This window comes from Elaeis guineensis, chromosome 14, assembly GCF_000442705.2.
Source record: "Elaeis guineensis isolate ETL-2024a chromosome 14, EG11, whole genome shotgun sequence".
NCBI classification, from domain to species: domain Eukaryota; kingdom Viridiplantae; phylum Streptophyta; class Magnoliopsida; order Arecales; family Arecaceae; genus Elaeis; species Elaeis guineensis.
The window spans coordinates 17,704,962-17,723,795 of NC_026006.2; the positions used below are offsets into that span (position 1 = coordinate 17,704,962).

At 34.8% G+C, this 18,834-nt stretch overlaps 1 non-coding gene across 1 annotated transcript; it reads right to left on the reverse strand.

Moving 5' to 3' along the window:
* Nucleotides 1-16,210: 16,210 nt before the first annotated feature.
* Nucleotides 16,211-16,316, reverse strand: LOC140853874 (small nucleolar RNA R71). The gene has a single exon (XR_012137017.1). It is a non-coding gene; the product is annotated as a small nucleolar RNA R71 (small nucleolar RNA).
* Nucleotides 16,317-18,834: the final 2,518 nt, after the last annotated feature.

Genomic DNA, 18,834 nt, shown 5'->3' on the forward strand with positions numbered 1-18,834 from the left:
CCAAACCAAATCAAATTAAAATTAGATCAACCCAATTAAAATAGGTCTTAACCCAATTAAGAACCTAATTTAATCAGATTAAATTAGATTTAAATTTGATTTAATTTTCTAATCAAATTAGAAATTAGATTGACCCAAGTCCTAGTTGAACTAGGACTAGTTTTTCCTTGCACTTGGCTTATCCAATAAACCAATTGAACTTGATCCAATCAAGTTCAAAATAAATCTAATTAAATCATATTTAATTAAACTTAATCTCAGCCCATTGGCTTAATCAAATTAAGTCAATTAGCAATCGAATTGCTAATCGATCCTCCTGCAACACTTGCACTGGGTTAAATGTCAATCGTATTGATCATTTAACCCTAGAACGATTCTTAATCATTGATCAACCATCTGATCGGATCATGAACTCTAATGTGTGTGACCTTATAGGTCCAAACCTAAGCCGGTAGCATAGGAACAAATTTCTATACCAATCAAAGTGACCATCTAGCAATGGTACCCGACGATCGGATAGGTCGAATGTGTAGAACAACATCCTTAGAACCCATGCGGATATAGTTTTCATATAATTCATCCCCTTGACCAAAATGATCATAGGACACCCCAGAGTTTAACTGTCAACTCTGATCAGGTTGTCCACATTGTATTTCAAAATATCAAATCCATCTGATGGATTATCCTGGTCAAGGTTTTGCTAAATTGAAATACAGCGACTCATTCTTCTCCAACTCTTGGAGTGGTCAATCCCATCTCGATCATACTCTGACTTCGCAAGTACTTGACTGTGCCCAGAAGCCTTCCGTCCCTGAATTAGAAATTCAGTTAGTCCAGTACCAAAGTACAGTGAGTTGCTTGCAAGTCACTGAGGCGATCTCAGGTCTAAGGGACACTTATACCTATATCCCATCAGAGATATTCTCGACAGTAGAATACTCTGGAGTTGGTCACGTTCAATGATGATGTACCCTTACATCTCACCTGTATGCCATACCAGTGTCTCCACACTCCTTGGTTAAGAGGACAACCAACCCATATGGCCTACAGCGACCTATGCTTGATAGAAGCTGTCGTCCTTATTAACAGCCTATCATTTGGTCGTGAACAGTTTTAAGGACTAATCGATAAATCCTCTCTTTATCGAACTTAAATAGTCCTAAGGACTTCATCATAACAACGGAGTTCATTAGAAGATGAAAGCTTATGATGAAAATGCCAAATATATTTTATTTATAAATAAATCAATTACAATACTTGGTTGCTCAACCGTCAACAACTTGACGATTGGCTTTTTGGGACACATTTCCCAACAGATCCTACTCATATGCTCTCTCTCCTAAGAGATTGTCAGACAATCCTTCTTGGAAAGAGTAATCCCATGGCCTATCGAAAGATAGCTTTTCTTGAAATTCTTCATATTGAATCATTTCAACATGGTATCGATATATATGGATTGAGATAATCCAAGTAACCTTCTAGATCTATCTTTATAGATCTTCATGTAGGAAAGACAAGCAGTACTATGCATGCAATTTTAAAATTTTATGCAGCAGAACTATTAGATTAAATAATTTAACCTAATTTATATGTATAAGATCTAATCTTAACTACCATGCCAAGATCTATAATATGATTTAATATGCACATAAGATCAGAAAATAAAACTGGCATCGATCTAATCGATGCTGCGATCTAGATCTAATCCTTAGATCTATCAAAAATGATTAAATAAGTTCAAAAATAATTATCGAATCGTAAGTTGATGACTTCTGCTGGTCCAACACTTGGATAGGTACTCCTTCAGATTACTCATAGCCACACAAAGTCATCCGACCTCCATAGAACATCCACATGAAGATCGATGCAGATCAGGCTTCTTGGAAGTGCTAGCTTGCAAGGATCTTTGAGGCTGATTTCTTCCTTCTTCTTCAAGAACCTTGGATGCTCCAAAGAAAGAGAGTATCTGGAGGAAAAAAAGTAAATAAAAAGAAGCTCAGAAGAAAAATAAAAATCAGCAAGGAGAACATATGGAGCATCCACTATTGGAGCCCCATTTATATAGATAAGGGCTTGGGTTTTGGATCCAAGGGAGAGGGCGCCAATAGAGTCCACACCAAACACCTTTGGGTATTCCAAAAATTTCATAAATGAGAGTTGGCATGGAGAAGGAGATCAAGAGTCTCACATGCCCAAAAACTCATCAAAGAAAAAGAGGAAAAAAATAATTGGCACCTCCCTTCTTTCCTAACTTGAAAATTCCTTTCCTTCTTTTCTCCTTATCTCTAAATCGGATCGCATTCGAATTAGGCAGGAGATAAGATCATGACTCATCATACATTTTTGCCCACCCTTACTGACCCCACATTCTTCATGTCAAAAATCTCATGCCAAAACTATTTTGGTGTTGAGAATAAGTGGATGGGTCCAGGGTGGTGCAAGGAGAAAGAGATAGAGTCCCTACCGACTGGGACTCTTCATTTCCAAATTAACTTTAAACCAAGTCAAATCTAGTTTGAACCCAATAATAGAAATGAACCTAATCTAATTAGGAGTCTAATTATCTTAATAAATTTTTAATCCAATTAGGAATTAGCTGAGCCTAAGTTTTGATCAAATCAGGATCAAAATTTTCTTGCAATCAGGTTTGATCAAATCAAACCCAATCTAAGTCAAACTGAATCCAATTCAATCAGACTTGATCCAAAACTCTTTGCTCAATCAAATTGAGTCAATTAGTAATCTAATTATTAATTAATTTTTTATTAATAATAGAGCTCCGATCCAGTGGGACTCTCCTCTAGAGTCCCAATCCCAGTGGAACTCTTCACTATAGTCACAATCTAATTGGACTCTTTAGCCATCAGATCTGATCGAATCTTCTAATGTATGTGACCCCATAGGCTCGAACTTAAGTCGATAGCATAGAAATAATTTTTTATACTAATCGATGTAACCATTTAGCAATGAGACCTGACATCCGGATAGGTCGAAGGATTGTAAAGCAACATTCTAGAACCTACTGATGTATGGTTACTGCATAATTCATCCTTTTGACCCTAATGCTCAAGGTGACCTAGAGTTTGACATCAACCCTAATATAGTTGACCACATTATATTTCAATCTTTCAAATCCATCACATAGATTATCGTGGTCATGATTTTACTAAATTGAAATACACTGATGCATATCTCCTACTAATTCAAAGGGGTCAATTCCATCTTGACTCACACACCGACTTGATAAGTACTTGACTGCACCCAGTAGCCTTCCATCACTGAATTAAAAATTTAAATGATCCGATATTAAAGTATAGTGAGTTGCTTATAAGTCATCATGATGATCTCAGGTCGGAGAGACATTTATACCCATACCTTTCATGAGCTACTTTTGACAGTAGAGTGCTCGGCAAATGGTCACGTTCGATGTAAATGTACTCTTATATTCCATTTACATGCTATACCAGTATCTCCATACTCCTTGATTAAGAGGACAACTAACTCATATGATATACAATGACCTATACTCGATGTTGCTATTGTCCTATTAACAGTATATCATTTGGCTGCGAATACTTTTGAGGACTAAACGATAAATTCTCATTTGTCAATTAATTATAGTTCTAAGAACTTCATCACAACACAGGAGTTCAAATAAGATGGACAAAATATGATGAAAAAGCCAAATAATTTTTATTAATACAAATTTATATACAATTACAATTGTAAGCACAATCATTAACAGATTGATGATTGACTTTGGTATATATTTTTCAACAACTCCAACTTGATCTAAAGCCAATCGATACAATATCGTATACCCATCTTTGATTTATGATCATTGAACTCCTTGATTTTGAGAGCTTTAGTAAATAGGTCGGCTAGATTCTCCTTCCTATTGATCTTCTAAAGGTCGACGTCATCTTGATCCATGATCTCCCGAATAAGGTGGTAGCGGCACAGAATATGCTCTGCATGCTGATGGAACTTTGGATCCTTGGCTTGAGTAATGGTTCCAGTGCTATTGCAGTATAACAGGTAGGGCCATCGACGGAGGGTACCACTCCAAGCTCGTCGATAAACTTTTATAACCATACAGCTTCCTTCGCAACATTGGATGCCATGATATACTCCACCTCGCAAATAGAGTCAGTCATAATGTGCTGCTTGAAATTTTTTCAGCAGATTGCTTCACCGTTTGAGGTAAAAATATAATCTGACACACTCTTGCTATCGTCATGGTTTGACTAAAAATTGGAGTCAGTGAATCCCACTAGTTTCTAGTCAGTTTCACCATAAACAAGCCACTAGTTCTTAGTATTTTTTAAATACTTAAGGATGATCTTTATGACCTTCCAGTGATTCTGTCCTGGATCAGACTGATATCTACTCACTATCCCTAATAAATATGCCACGTCTGATCTTGTATATATTATGGCATACATTAAAGAATCCACTGTCAAAGCATATGGAACTCTACTCATACGCTCTCTCTCTTGAGAAGTTGTCAGACAATCCCTCTTTAAGAAAAAAATTTTATGGCCTATCAGAAGATAGCCTTTCCTAAAATTCTCCATGCTAAACTGCTTTAGTACGATGTCTGATAAGTGATATATTTTTATATTTATTGTAGATATTTTTGATAATTTATGGTGCTAACATCTTCTTAAAAATCTTAATTTCATGAATTTATTGAATTTTCTTAAAAAAAGTAATTTTTAAAAAATATAAAATTAGATATATTTATAAAAAAATAGATATTAATTTAATTGAGTAATTTAAGCATCAAAATGAAAAAAAATTTTTGAAAAATTTAATGCATATTTTTTTTTATTTTTCAGGTAAAAAATTGAAGCAAAAATTAAGCCAAAATATCCTAAAAAAATAAAGAAAATAGCTTTCGGTGTATGGTGGATCGGTTGGTCAGTCCACAGAGCCAGAGTGCGGTCCACAGAAAACTTCACACGGTTCACAGGCATGGTTCACAGTGAGAGAAAGATCCTGGGCGTGATCCAACGGCTGAGATTCAATCCGATCCAGATCTGACGGTTTAGACTCGTTGCCGATTTTGAATAGGATTCTTTTGCATGATCTGATGGCCCAGAAGCAATCCATCACATGATCCAATGGCTGTTATCGCTCCCGACTTTGAATAGGATTCTTTTGCACGATCTGACGGTCAGAACTTCATCAGAATCCAGATCCAACGGCTGACATTCGATCTGACTTTGATAAAGATTAAAACTATGATTTTTGATCAAATCTGGGTGGTCCGAAGCTGATCCGACGGCCAAAAATATTTCTAAGGAGATTAATATAATTTCTAAGGGTTTTAGGACTCCTTTTCCTACTAAAAAATTTTAAAAAATTCATCTATAAATTGGAGATCCAGGAATAAGCTTTAGGAGCAGAAAAATTAAGTAGAAAATATAAAAAAAATAAAAAATAATAAAATAGCTTTAGGAACTCAAGAAAAAGAAGGAGAGAAGTCAGTTCGCTCTACGAAGTATGACGGAAGATGGAGAGATCATCAACCATCTTTCCGACGAGGCTTTACTGATCAAATTCAGATCCTTGTTATAGTTTTATTTTTATTTTATTTTATTATTTCTTTTAAATTTTTTATACTTAAATTTTAATTTTAATTAATATAAAATTTATTTTTCTGTACTTTAAATTCCTATCTTTTATTTTTTTGCACGTAGATGCTAGGATCTAATTAGTAGATCTTAATACTAATTTATTTTTATACTTTTTAAATTTTTATTATTTATTTTTATTATAAGTAGATGCTAGGATCTAGTTAGTAGATCTTAGTACTCAATTTATTTTTTATATTTTTAACTTTTATTTTTTGACTTAAATTACTTTCTCCAAAATTTTATTTTCTTTTTATAAAATCAAAGATTTCAAGTCAAAATCCTGCCTTCTCTATGGATTCGATCAGACTCACTACTTTCTACATATTTTTAATTTTTATTAAAGTTAGAATTTGATTGATAATCACAGTGTCCTAACGACAGCATCGTGATTGCATCAATTTTTCATGAATTTATTGAATTTTTTTAAAAAATAAGTAATTTAAAAAAAATAAAATTAGATATATTTATAAAAAATATATATTAATTTAATTGAACAATTTAAGCACCAAAATGAAGAAAAATTTTTGAAGAATTTAATGCATTTTTTTTTATTTTTTAAGTAAAAAAATTAGAGCAAAAATCAAGCCAAAATATCCTAAAAAATAAAGAAAATAGCCTTCGGTATACGGTGGACCGGTCGGTCAGTCCACAGAGCCAGAGCGTGGTCCACAAGAAACTTCACGCAGTCCACATACGTGGTTCACAGTGAGAGAAAGATCCTGGGCATGATCCAACGGCTGAGATTCAATCCGACCCAGATCCGACGGTTCAAACTCATTGCCGATTTTGAATAGGATTCTTTTGTGCAATCTGACGGCCCAGAAGCAATCCATCACATGATCCAACAGCTGTTATCGCTCCCAACTTTGAATAGGATTCTTTTGCGCGATCCGATGGTCAGAACTTCATCAGAATGTGAATCCAATGGCTGACATTCGATCCAACTTTGATAAGGATTAAAACTATGATTTTTGATCAGATCTGGGTGGTCCGAAGCTGATCCGACGGTCAGGAATATTCCTAAGAAGATTAATACAATTTTTAAGGGTTTTAGGACTCCTTTTCCTACCAAAAAATTATAAAAAATTCATCTATAAATAGGGAGTTCGGGAATAAGCTTTGAGAGTAGAAAAATTGAGTAGAAAGTGAGAAAAAAATAAAAAAAATAAAATAGCTTTAGGGATCTAAGAAAAAGAAGGAGAGAAGTCGGTTCGCTCTATGGAGTACGACGGAAGACGGAGAGGTCATCAACCATCTTTTTGATGAGACTTGGCTGATCAACTTCAGATTCTTGTTACAATTTTATTTTTATTTTATTTTATTATTTTTTTAAAATTTTTTATATTTAAATTTTAATTTCAATTAATGTAAAATTTATTTTTCTGCACTTTAAATTCCTGTCTTTTATTTTTTGCACATAGATGCTAGGATCTAATTAGTAGATCTTAGTACTAATTTATTTTTATGCTTTTTAAATTTTTATTATTTCTTTTTATTACAAGTAGATGCTAGGATCTAGTTAGTAGATCTTAGTACCTGATTTATTTTTCGCACTTTTAATTTTTTTTTTTGACTTAAATTACTTTCTCCAAAGTTTATTTTCTTTTTATAAAATCAAAGATTTCAAATCAAAATCTTACCTTCTTTGTAGATTTGATCCGACTCACTACTTTCTACATATTTTTAATTTTTATTGAAGTCAGAATTTGATTGATAATCACGATGTCCTAATGATAGCATCGCGATCGCATCAATTTTTGGCATCGTTGTCAGGGAAGGCACCAATTTTAATGTTTGATTTTTTTGATTTTCTTGTGACTATTGCTTACTAACTTTTTTTTATCTTTTTGCAAAAAAAAATTCAAAAATTCAAAAAAAAAAGAGATAGAAAGCTTCCAAGTTGGTGAGATCAATCCTAACCCTAGCCTTAACTATTTTTTTAGTATTAATTACTATTTTTTTTAATTAACCTAAAATTCATCCACATAAACTAATAAAAATTGCATGACAAGAGTAGAAAATTTTTAGGAGCATTCATCATTGTAGATTTATTTTTGGTGATCGCTGGAGACAAGGTAAGCTTTTAAGTTTTATTAGTTTCATGCATCTAATTAAGTTGTATAGAACCTCTTGTTTGAAATTGGTTGTGCATATTCATCTCAAATTAATTTAAGGGAAACACCATAACAAGATAAGGTGGGGATTTCATCACCCTCTCTTGGCCCAAAAACAACCAAGCAGCATCCCATATTAATCCTAGCCTAACTAAAATCAAGTAGACATTGGCCCCTAGTATTAATCGAGTTCAGTTCTGAGTATTATGGTCAAGTCAAGTGCAAAGTAAGTCCAGACTCACTCCTGAAACTGGTGTCTAAGGCAAGAGATTATAAAGGCTCAGCCTAAGTAGATTTGTGGTTATTTAATTAGTTCCGTTAGCTTACTTGGCCAATTCAATTGGTATCTAAGGCAAGCAACGGGGGGACCCCCATGATCCCACCTCTTACTTGGCTAGTTGAAGAAAGTGAGAACAAACCCAATTTGTATCTAGACAAAGCCACTCTACATCGAACTGTTAGGTCTAAGAAACCCATAGGTGTTTAGGTTTAATTGTTTGCTAACTTGATTGTAATTAACACTAAACCACAACTAATTCTTCCCACCTTACGTATCTAGATCTAGGGCTCTTTCTTTCTTCTCTCTCCTTTTCCTCTTAAAAAAAAAAAGAGACGAAACAAAAACAAAACTTGAATCATACATTAGGATTTGCACTGGTATATACAAGGTAGAAGATCTCTCCATCCTGACCTAGTTAAACCCAATCCTGAGATTGAACGGTTGATTCATATTAAACCTAAAAATCAGATGGCTGGAGATCCTAGAGAACCACCTAGGCAAATGAAAGAATATTTTTTTTCTTCCATCTATAACCCATCAACTTGTATCCACTTGCCTGATATCCCTGCAAGCCACTATGAGATCAAGTCGACCATAATCCAGATGCTTCCGTCTTTCTATGAAAATACTAATGAAGATCCTTACAAGCATCTGGATGAGTTCTTAAAAATTTGTTCCACGGTGAAAATTTAAAATTTTACTGATGATGCACTTAGATTGACCTTATTTCCCTTCTCACTTAAAGATAAAGCCAAGTACTGGCTTGGCACAATAGGGAGACCAATCCAAACTTGGGCTGAAATGCAGCACAAGTTTCTTAAGAAATTCTATCTCATAGGTCGAACAAACACCATGAGGCGAGCCATCACTGGATTTGCTCAGCTTTCAGGAGAACAAATTCATGAATCATGGGAGAAACTTAAGAAACTTCTTAGAAAATGCCCACATCATGGTCTATCTAAGTGGCAAATTGTTCAAACTTTTTATGAGGATTTAGGTGACCAATATAGACAGATGGTAGATGCATCTTGTGGGGGTGCATTCATGAGTAAAAGTGAGGATGAAGCCTACACTTTATTTGAAACTTTGAGTAAAAATTCAATCAATCATGCTTCATTATCCTCCTACGAAAGATCAATCCCTCACCAAAAGTGGGCAGAAATTTTTGAGATCAAGCAAACAGACTCTAGTTTTAAGGCTGATCTGAACCTAATAGCCCAAAGATTAGATAAAGTCGACCTTCTTGCCCAGAAATTTGGTCAGTTCCTAGCATTAGGTCAACAATCTCCTGCACAATACATACCACCATCTAATTATCAGGAGATTTGTTCTATTTATGCTAGCCCGGCCCATCATGTGAGTAAATATCCAATGGCTGCACAATTTTCACCTTTCATCTAAGAACAAGTTCAAGCTGCTCAAGGTTACTCTAATCCTGTCAATGACCCATTCTTAAATGCATATAACCAAGATTGGAGGAACCATCTTAATTTTTCTTGAAGACCCCAACAGACTTAAGCTCAGACCCAAATTCTTCCTTTGCAAAACTTTCAGAGTAGGCCCCAATATCAAAATTATACTTATAATAGTGGTCAGCCTACTCAGTCATCCTATTACAATCAACCATCATACCCACCTCTTCAACAGACCAATCTAACTGATGATAGATTTAGCTAACTTCAACAAATGATCATGACCCAACAGCAATCCCTCGTCAGGTTAGAAGTACAAATAGATCAATTAACTGAGTCTACCATGAGGAGAGAACTAGGTCAATTGCCAAACGAACCAATACCGAATTTTGAAAATGACCCACCCATCCACCAACTACCTGGACCAAGTCATCAATCCAATGTCCCACTTAAGAATCCTCAATTTGAAATTGATATAGTAATCTCTGAGCTTACAAGAGATAAAATTCTTAAGGACTCATACCAAGACCAGGTGAGTGAGGCTAGTAGTGATGATAGCCAAAATATAAATTTGAAAGAACGTGTTAGTATTGAGACTAATCTGATAGAAGAATCTGAGCTTAAAATTGATATTGAGAAGATAGCAGATGAGTTACCTGAGATATATTCATCAAAAGTTTTATTTGCTTCAGCTTTAGAAATCAGTTCTTCCACTATAGAATTACCATCTCCTTCAGAATTAAAATTATCTTTGATCACACTTGAGAATACATGTTTAAAATAAAAAAATATCCTTCCAGTGCCTATTTCTTCAAACTTAGTTTCTAACCCAAAAACTCAATTCATGAGTATTTTAGAAGAACAAATAGGAGAAATTCTCAACAAACAAGGGTTTGTGAATGGGTTTGTGAATTATCTTTTTTCAATTAAGAATGAGGATATGAATTACTTTCTAAAGATTGATAATAAAATATTAAAATTTATTTTAGACTATTTTTTTGAGATTGACAATCCAAAACTATTGAAATTTATCAATCCAATATTCGACACGGGATAGGTGAGAAAATCAGCATGGTCTGACTGAAGACGGTAAACTTAGCACTTCTTGAGAGGCAATCCAGTTTTCAAGTTTTCAATTTTTGCTTTTGCCTTTGCTTTCTTTTGCATTTTGTTTAGGATAATCAAGTTTTGCTTTGTGTCTTTTGTAGGGATTTAAAAATAATATTGACTAAGTTGGGGTGAGAATCAGTTTTAAAAAGACTTATGGATCAGGTGATATCTCTCCTTTTCTTTCTCTTTACATGCACCGTTCATTTTTTCTGCTCCATTGAGGATAATGTTGATTAAATTGGGGGGGAGAATAAATTTTTTTTTTAAGTCCACAAGTAAGTTAGTATTTAGTATTTAAGCATCTGATTACACTTAAGAATCGAGTTAAACCAAGTATTTTTTAAAAAAAATTGATGGATAGACAAGAGAGTTTGTGAGATATTAAGAGATCAAGTATTAAGAAAACTCAATAAAGAGTTAAGTTAAGAACTTAAATAGTTTTCTTTGAGTATTTCTAAATCTTTCTACCAGTATCAAAAAAGAGTTTACTTCTTATAGGCTTGTGTAAAGTAACTATATGTTTCTTCATATATTTAAAAAAAATAAAAAAAAGTTTCCAAGTACTTCATGCTGAGTAACCGGGCCTCTTTACCTAAGCAAACATTGAGTTTCGCATCAAAAGATATGAATGACAAAGAAGTTTTATTGTAAAGCTAATTTTAATTCGTAGTCTGTTTGATTCAAGCAAGTAGGTTTGAGGGATATTTTATACCTAGTGCCCTAAAGCCATCTGGTTTGAGAGTTATTGACTGAAAACTCGCTACATGGGTCAAACAGAAAGCTTAATGGGTTAAGACACTCAATAGCAGTATAATATTAAAAAAAAAATCAATCAATAAATGAAGGATGGAAGTAACAATATACTTGTTCATGTGAAGGTGAATGATTTGGAGATAAAGGTAGCGATAATTTAAAAAAGTTCAGAAAAAGTTTAGTATTTTTAGTTTAACTCTCATATTGACTAGTATTAATATCCCAATGACATACCTCATTTGCACTCTACTGAATATCAGTGGTCTTTTTGAAAATTATTTGATAAAATTTAAGATTTTAAGTTAAACGGTGCTTGATTCTAAATTCTTTCTTTACTCGAAGACGAGTAAAGTTCAAGTTGGGGAGTGTGATAAGTAGTATATTTTTACATTTATTGAAGATATTTTTGATAATTTATGATGCTAACATCTTCTTAAAAATCTTAATTTCATAAATTTATTGAATTTTCTTAAAAAATATATAATTTTAAAAAAAATATGAAATTAGATATATATATAAAAAAATAGATATTAATTTAATTGAGCAATTTAAGCACCAAAATGAAGAAAAATTTTTAAAAAATTTAATGCATATTTATCTTATTTTTCAGGCAAAAAAATCGAAGCAAAAATCGAGCCAAAATATCCTAAAAAATAAAGAAAATAGCCTTCGGTGTATGGTGGACCGGTCGGTCGGTCCACAGAGCCAGGGCACGGTCCATAGGAAACTTCACGCGGTCCACAGGCGCGGTTCACAGCGAGAGAAAGATCTTGGGCGTGATCCAACGGCTGAGATTCAATCCGACCGAGATCTGACAGTTTAGACTCGTTGCCGATTTTGAATAGGATTCTTTTGCATGATCCGATGGCCCAGAAGCAATCCATCATGTGATCCAACGGCTGTTATCACTCCCAACTTTGAATAGGATTCTTTTATGCGATCCGACGGTTAGAACTTCATTAGAACCTAGATCCAATGGCTGACATTCAATCCAACTTTGATAAGGATTAAAACTATGATTTTTGATCAGATCTGGGTGGTTCGAAGCTGATCCGACGGTTAGAAATATTTTTAAGGAGATTAATACGATTTCTAAGGATTTTAGGACTCCTTTTGCTACCAAAAAATTATGAAAAATTCATCTATAAATAGGAGGTCCGAAAAAAAGCTTTGAGAGTAGAAAAATTGAGTAGAAAGTGAGAAAAAAAATAAAAAAAAATAAAATAGCTTTAGGGACCCAAGGAAAAGAAGGAGAGAAGTCGGTTCGCTCTACGGAGTACGACGGAAGACGGAGAGGTCATCAACCATCTTTCTGACGAAACTTGACTGATCAACTTTAGATCCTTGTTATAATTTTATTTTTATTTTATTTTATTATTCTTTTTAAATTTTTTATACTTGAATTTTAATTTTAATTAATACAAAATTTATTTTCTTGTACTTTAAATTTTTATCTTTTATTTTTTGCACATAGATGCTAGGATCTAATTAGTAGATCTTAGTACCAATTTATTTTTATACTTTTTAAATTTTTATTATTTATTTTTATTATAAGTAGATGTTAGGATCTAGTTAGTAGATCTTAGTATCCGATTTATTTTTCATACTTTTAACTTTTATTTTCTGACTTAAATTACTTTCTCCAAAATTTTATTTTCTTTTTGTAAAATCAAAGATTTCTAATCAAAATCTTGCCTTTTCTATGGATTCGACCCGACTCACTACTTTCTACATGTTTTTAATTTTTATTGAAGTTGGAATTTGATTGATAATCATGGTGTCCTAACGACAGCATCGCGATCGCATCAGTATCTCTATACATGGATTGGGACAATCCAAGCAACCTTTTTGATCTATCTCTATAGATCTTCATCCCAATGATGTAGGATACTTCTCCTAAGTCCTTCATAGAGAATTGAGATGATAACAGGACTTTTATTCTTTGTAATGCAGGGATGTCATTTTTGATTAACAGAATGTCATCTACGTATAGAATGAGAAATACAATCACAGAGTTATTTATCCATTTGTAAATGTAGGATTTTTTTCTGTTCCTGACGAAGTCATATGTTCTGATAACCTTATCACAATACATGTTCCAACTTCTAGATGCCTGCTTCAATCCATAGATAGATCTCTGAAGCTTGCACACTTTGAACTCATCTGTGGATGTGAAACTTTTAGACTATATCATATACACCTCTTCTTCCAGCTCTCCATTTAGAAATTCTATTTTCACATTCATTTGCCAGATTTCATAGTCCATGTATGTCGCTATCGCAAGCATAATCCGAATGAATTTTGATAAACACTTAATTTAAGTAATTTAAAGTAGAAAATTATATTTAATTTATTTTATTTATTAAAAATTTGATACTTCTTTTTATATTTTACAGAAAAGGTGATCGCCGATATAAAGAGTCCGATTCGCAGGTCAAAAAGACTCAAGTTTGAAGAAAATTAGACTTAAAATAAAATTAAAATAAAAGAAGGATGCATACGATATTATAAAAAATGAAGATACTATGCAAGAAACCTAAAAAGGATATAGGCATCATTTTAAAGAAACAAAAGTTTCTTTTTATAATTTTCTAATCAAAAAGGAGTGTAAGTGGTTTCCTAACAGCTAACGGGTCCGTGAAAGAAGATTGCGGGCGCGCGGCATGACGGGTTCATGGAGAGTTTGTGCTGGCGGACACAGTGGCGAACAGACAGACGCTCATGATAGCAGATGGATCTGAAAATTAAAGGAAAAAAATATAATACTTGAAAATACTTCAAGAGGAAGAATTTGTATTTTCTTTATCTGCTTATGATCTTTCCATCTCATCCATCCATCTTTTAGTCCTTAGTATTTTTTTTAGTCCCATATCTGAAAACCATGTAAAACTCCTCCCTCCTAACACCTATAAAAAGGCTCTTGTACTCCCATTTGAGGATCATCCCAGAAATTCTTCTAGAGCCTTGCATAGAGGAAGAGAAAGGGACTATTCCATGAGTAGCTAGGCTAGCAGTCTCGGGAGTGGAGAAGAAATTTTGTAACGACACAGAGTGGGTTTATTGTTCTAAACTTTCTTATATTTCTTTATATGTAATAAAGATTATGCTTTTTATTTAAATCATCATGAGTTCTTTATTTGTTCTCTTTCATATGCTTTTATTTATGCTTTTCTGTTAGATTAATATTAGGAACAACTTTTATTTTTTGGAGACGCATCGTGATCTATGGGTACGGGGCGTGCCGAGGAAAGAAGAGTTGTTTATCTAGTACTTTTCGAAGACGCACCATGATCTACGGGTATGGGATGTGCTGAGGAAAGATAGGTAATCAAAGGCTGGAACCGGCCCGGCAGACTACGCAACTCTTTGAGGTTACAAGGTGACGACATAGATTTACAATGACTTTCTAAGATTAATCGCATCTATTTAATTAAAAATAAAGGAGATACAACTCTACTAGTACAAAATTAATTCAAAACTCCCGAGTTCTTTATTTTTTAATTATATCAATTTTAAGATAATTTATTTTCTAAATCAAAATAATGCTTCTTTCTTTTATTTTGCAATCTCAACTTAGTCCAAGGTCCCTGAAGATACGATCTCGACTCATCCTACCTACATAGTGAGTAGAGTTATTTTTGGTGCTATCAACGACTATGCATCAAATTTTGGCACCGTTGTCGGGGACCTTGGCACGGTTGAATTAAAAAAAGAAAATACTGACATTTCATAACACTTAACTAAAATAGCGTAACCTCAAATATAAAAATTTCTAACTTGATTGGACATCTTGTTTCTTTGCATTGCATCTCCATAATTAACTTTAAGGGTGCAACCCATTAACTAAGATAAGGTGGGGATTTGATCACCCTTTCTTGTCCTACAAATCACTCCCTTTCATTTGTATAACCTAGACCTTAATCTAAAATTAATTAGACATTGACTCCTAAGGATTTTGAGCTCATTAGGAGAAGTGACCCTGAGAGTTGAACCAGGTTAGACTTGATCAGCTAGCTGGTATCTAGGCAAGTGGTCTGCGGGATGACTGGGCCCGAAGGAAGGTGATTTTTAATTGGTTCCGTTCGCTGATCTGGCCAATTTAATTGATGTCTAAGGAAAGCAACGGGGAGACTCCCACCAACCTTACACTTATCTAGCCAGTTGGTTGGTCAAGCTCCGACTTGGAGGGCTTGAAGGCTAACTACAGTTAGGAGCTATCTAGAACTAGGATAACTTTAGGATAGAGAGTCCACTGTGTGCTAACTTGATTGTAATTAAAATCTAACCACAACTAATTCTTCTATTAGTTTTAGGACTTTTTAGGATCTCTTCTTTAGAACTCTTTTCTCTCTTCTCTTCTTCTCTTAAAAAAAAAAAATAATCCTTAACAGACTAGGATAGTCCTACATAGACCTTTTAGTTGCATGTTAGGTTGACGATCACTAAAATCCGACTTGCAACCATTAGATGAAGAATTAGAAAAGACTCTTAGGACTATTCGAGTTAGAAACATGACTGCACCTGGTGAGGCTAATCCTCCATGCTCATTGAGAGAATATTTCACTCCATCCTCGTATACCTACTCTCCATGCATTCAAGCACCTCTAGTAGAAGCTACCCAATATGAGATTAAGTCTAGCATTATTCAAATGTTGCCATCATTCTATGGACTTAGTAATGAGGACCCATATAAATACTTGGATGAATTTCTTGAAATTTGTTCCACAGTAAAAATCCAAAACTTCTCCGAAGATGCCCTTAGGTTGAAACTGTTCCCTTTCTCACTTAAGGACAAAGTCAAGCATTGGTTAAACTCCTTAGACTCTATAACCATTTCAACTTGGGATCATCTTAAGAAAGAATTTCTCAAGAAATACTTTGTAATTGGAAAAACAAATCAAATTAGAAATGCTATCACTAGTTTTTCCCAATTGGAGGGTGAACTTTTTCATGAGACATGGAAAAGGTTAAGGGACCTCATTCGTAAATGTTCACACCATGCTGTCCCTAAATGGCAACTTTGTCAGTATTTTTATGATGGTCTATCAGAGAAACACCGACAAATGGTTAATGCATCATGTGGTGGGACATTCATGCTAAAGAGTGAGGATGAAGCCTGGCAGCTCTTTGAAATACTTAGTGAGAATTTCCTACATCATATGTCTGCCACCTCTAGAGAACAACCTATGCTTCAACAAAAAAGAAGTAGAATTTATCAGATTGAAAATGTCATAGATAACCACAGTAAGGTAGATGAACTGTCCCAAAAATTAGACCGTCATCTAAATCTAGACAATCCCCGATTCCACCTAACCCAATCCAAGAAGTTTGTGCATTGTGTGCAAGTCCGAACTATTTTGTTAGTGAATGCCCAGTCGTACCTCAATCTCCTGAGTTTGTGCACGAGCAGGTTCAGCAAGCTCAAGTCCAACAAGCTCGTAGACCAGAAAATGATCCTTATTCGAAACTTATAACCCTGGCTGGAGAAACCATCCAAATTTTTCCTGGAGACCACAACCAGTGGTTGACCTTGCCGCACCTCGCCCTCAATATCAGGACCCAACATATAGGCATGGACTATACCATCAATTTCAAAATGCTCCTCAATCGTCTATTACTGGTCACAGCTCAGCTTTTGAGGAAAAAGTTCTGAAAGTACTAGAATGATTAGAAGTCAACACTCAGACCCTTAACTCCCACACACAATCCATTGCTAAGCTAGAGATCCAAATAGGTCAACTAGTGACTGCATTTAGTAGGAGGGAAGGAGAAAAATTATCTAGCCAACTCGAGAGCAACCCAAGAGGGCAATTTGTGATTGAGAGCTCTAATACCCCAGAAGCTTTTTCTGAACACGCCAAATCAATCATGACTCTGAGAAGTGGGAAGGTCATTGAACACACTAGTAAAACCAATGAGACCAACCCTAAACCTCTAATCGAAGCCAAATCACCCAAGAACAAGGAGGACCTTAAAATAGAGAATGAACCAACTGCACTGGAATCATCTTACTTACCTAAAGCCCCATTTTTGGATGTCCTGAAAGCCCCTATTCCTGCAGATAAGAAGGGAGGAAGACTCGATGAGATATTGAAATTGTTTAAGCAAGTCCAAATTAATCTTCCCTTTCTAGACGCAATCAAACAGGTCCCTGCTTATGCCAAATTTTTTAAGAATTTGCGCACCCAAAAATGTAAATCTAGATCACAAATCCTAAAAAAAGTACATCTCACTGAATAGGCTAGTTCTATCTTCCAGCATGCCACTCCTCCAAAGCTTAAGGACCCAGGAGCCCCCATCATTTTCTATGTTATAGGAGATTATCACATTGAAAAAGCTCTTCTGGACTTAGGGGCAAGTGTGAATCTTTTACCTAGTTCGGTGTATGAACTTTTTGGGTTCGAAGAACTGAAACCCACATCAATCACACTGCAATTAGCCGACAGATCAATTAAGGAACCACGTGGAATGCTTGAGGATGTCTTGGTCAAGGTAGATGAGTTTTACTTTTCAGTTGATTTTCTGATTCTCGACATAGAACTAAGTGGCAACCCAAGATAAATTCCCATTATCTTAGGATGACCCTTCCTAGCTACGGCAAATGCACGCATTAATTGTAGGACAGGAGTCATGGATGTATCATTTGGGAATAAAAAATTGAGACTGAATGTGTTTAGTGCTTCTCAAGGATCATCAATGGATAGTTGATTTGAAGTAGATACACTAGAAGACATTATAGAAGATGCAACACCCACAATTCTAGCACCAGACCCCTTAGATACTTGCTTGGCTTACTTTGGAGTGTATGACTTTGAGGGATATATGAAAGAAGTTAACACCTTGTTGGATACACCACACGATAAAACCACTCCTCCATGGACAATCAAGTATGAGCCATTGCCCACATTAGCCGGTACACCAATAGTCCCATCGTTAGAATCACCACCTATGTTAGAATTGAAACCCCTTCCTACTACGCTCAAGTATGTATTTCTAGGACCCAATGACACCCTCCTAGCAATCATTGCATCAGACTTGACCCCTAATCAGGAAGCACAATTGGTTGGTATTCTGAAGGAACACAAAGAGGCTATCATTTGGTCCATTACCGATTTAAAAGGAATTGACCCCTCCATTTGCATGCACTATATTCATTTTGAGGCAAATGCCAAACCCCATCGAGATATGTAGAGGAGATTGAACCCAAACATGCGTGAAGTAGTAAAGAAAGAGGTGGTAAAGTGGTTAGATGCTGGAATCATCTACCCCATATTCGATACTAAATGGGTCAGTCCCACTCAAGTAGTACCTAAGAAATCAGGTATTACTATGGTTGAGAATGAAGAAGGTGAACTGCTTCTCACTCGCATATCATCTGGATGGCGAGTATGCATAGATTCTAGAAAACTAAATGCCGTTACTAGGAAGGACCATTTTTCATTACCCTTCATCGACCAAATCTTAGAACGGTTAGCAGGACAAAGTTTTTTCTATTTTTTTGATGGTTATTCAGGGTACAATCA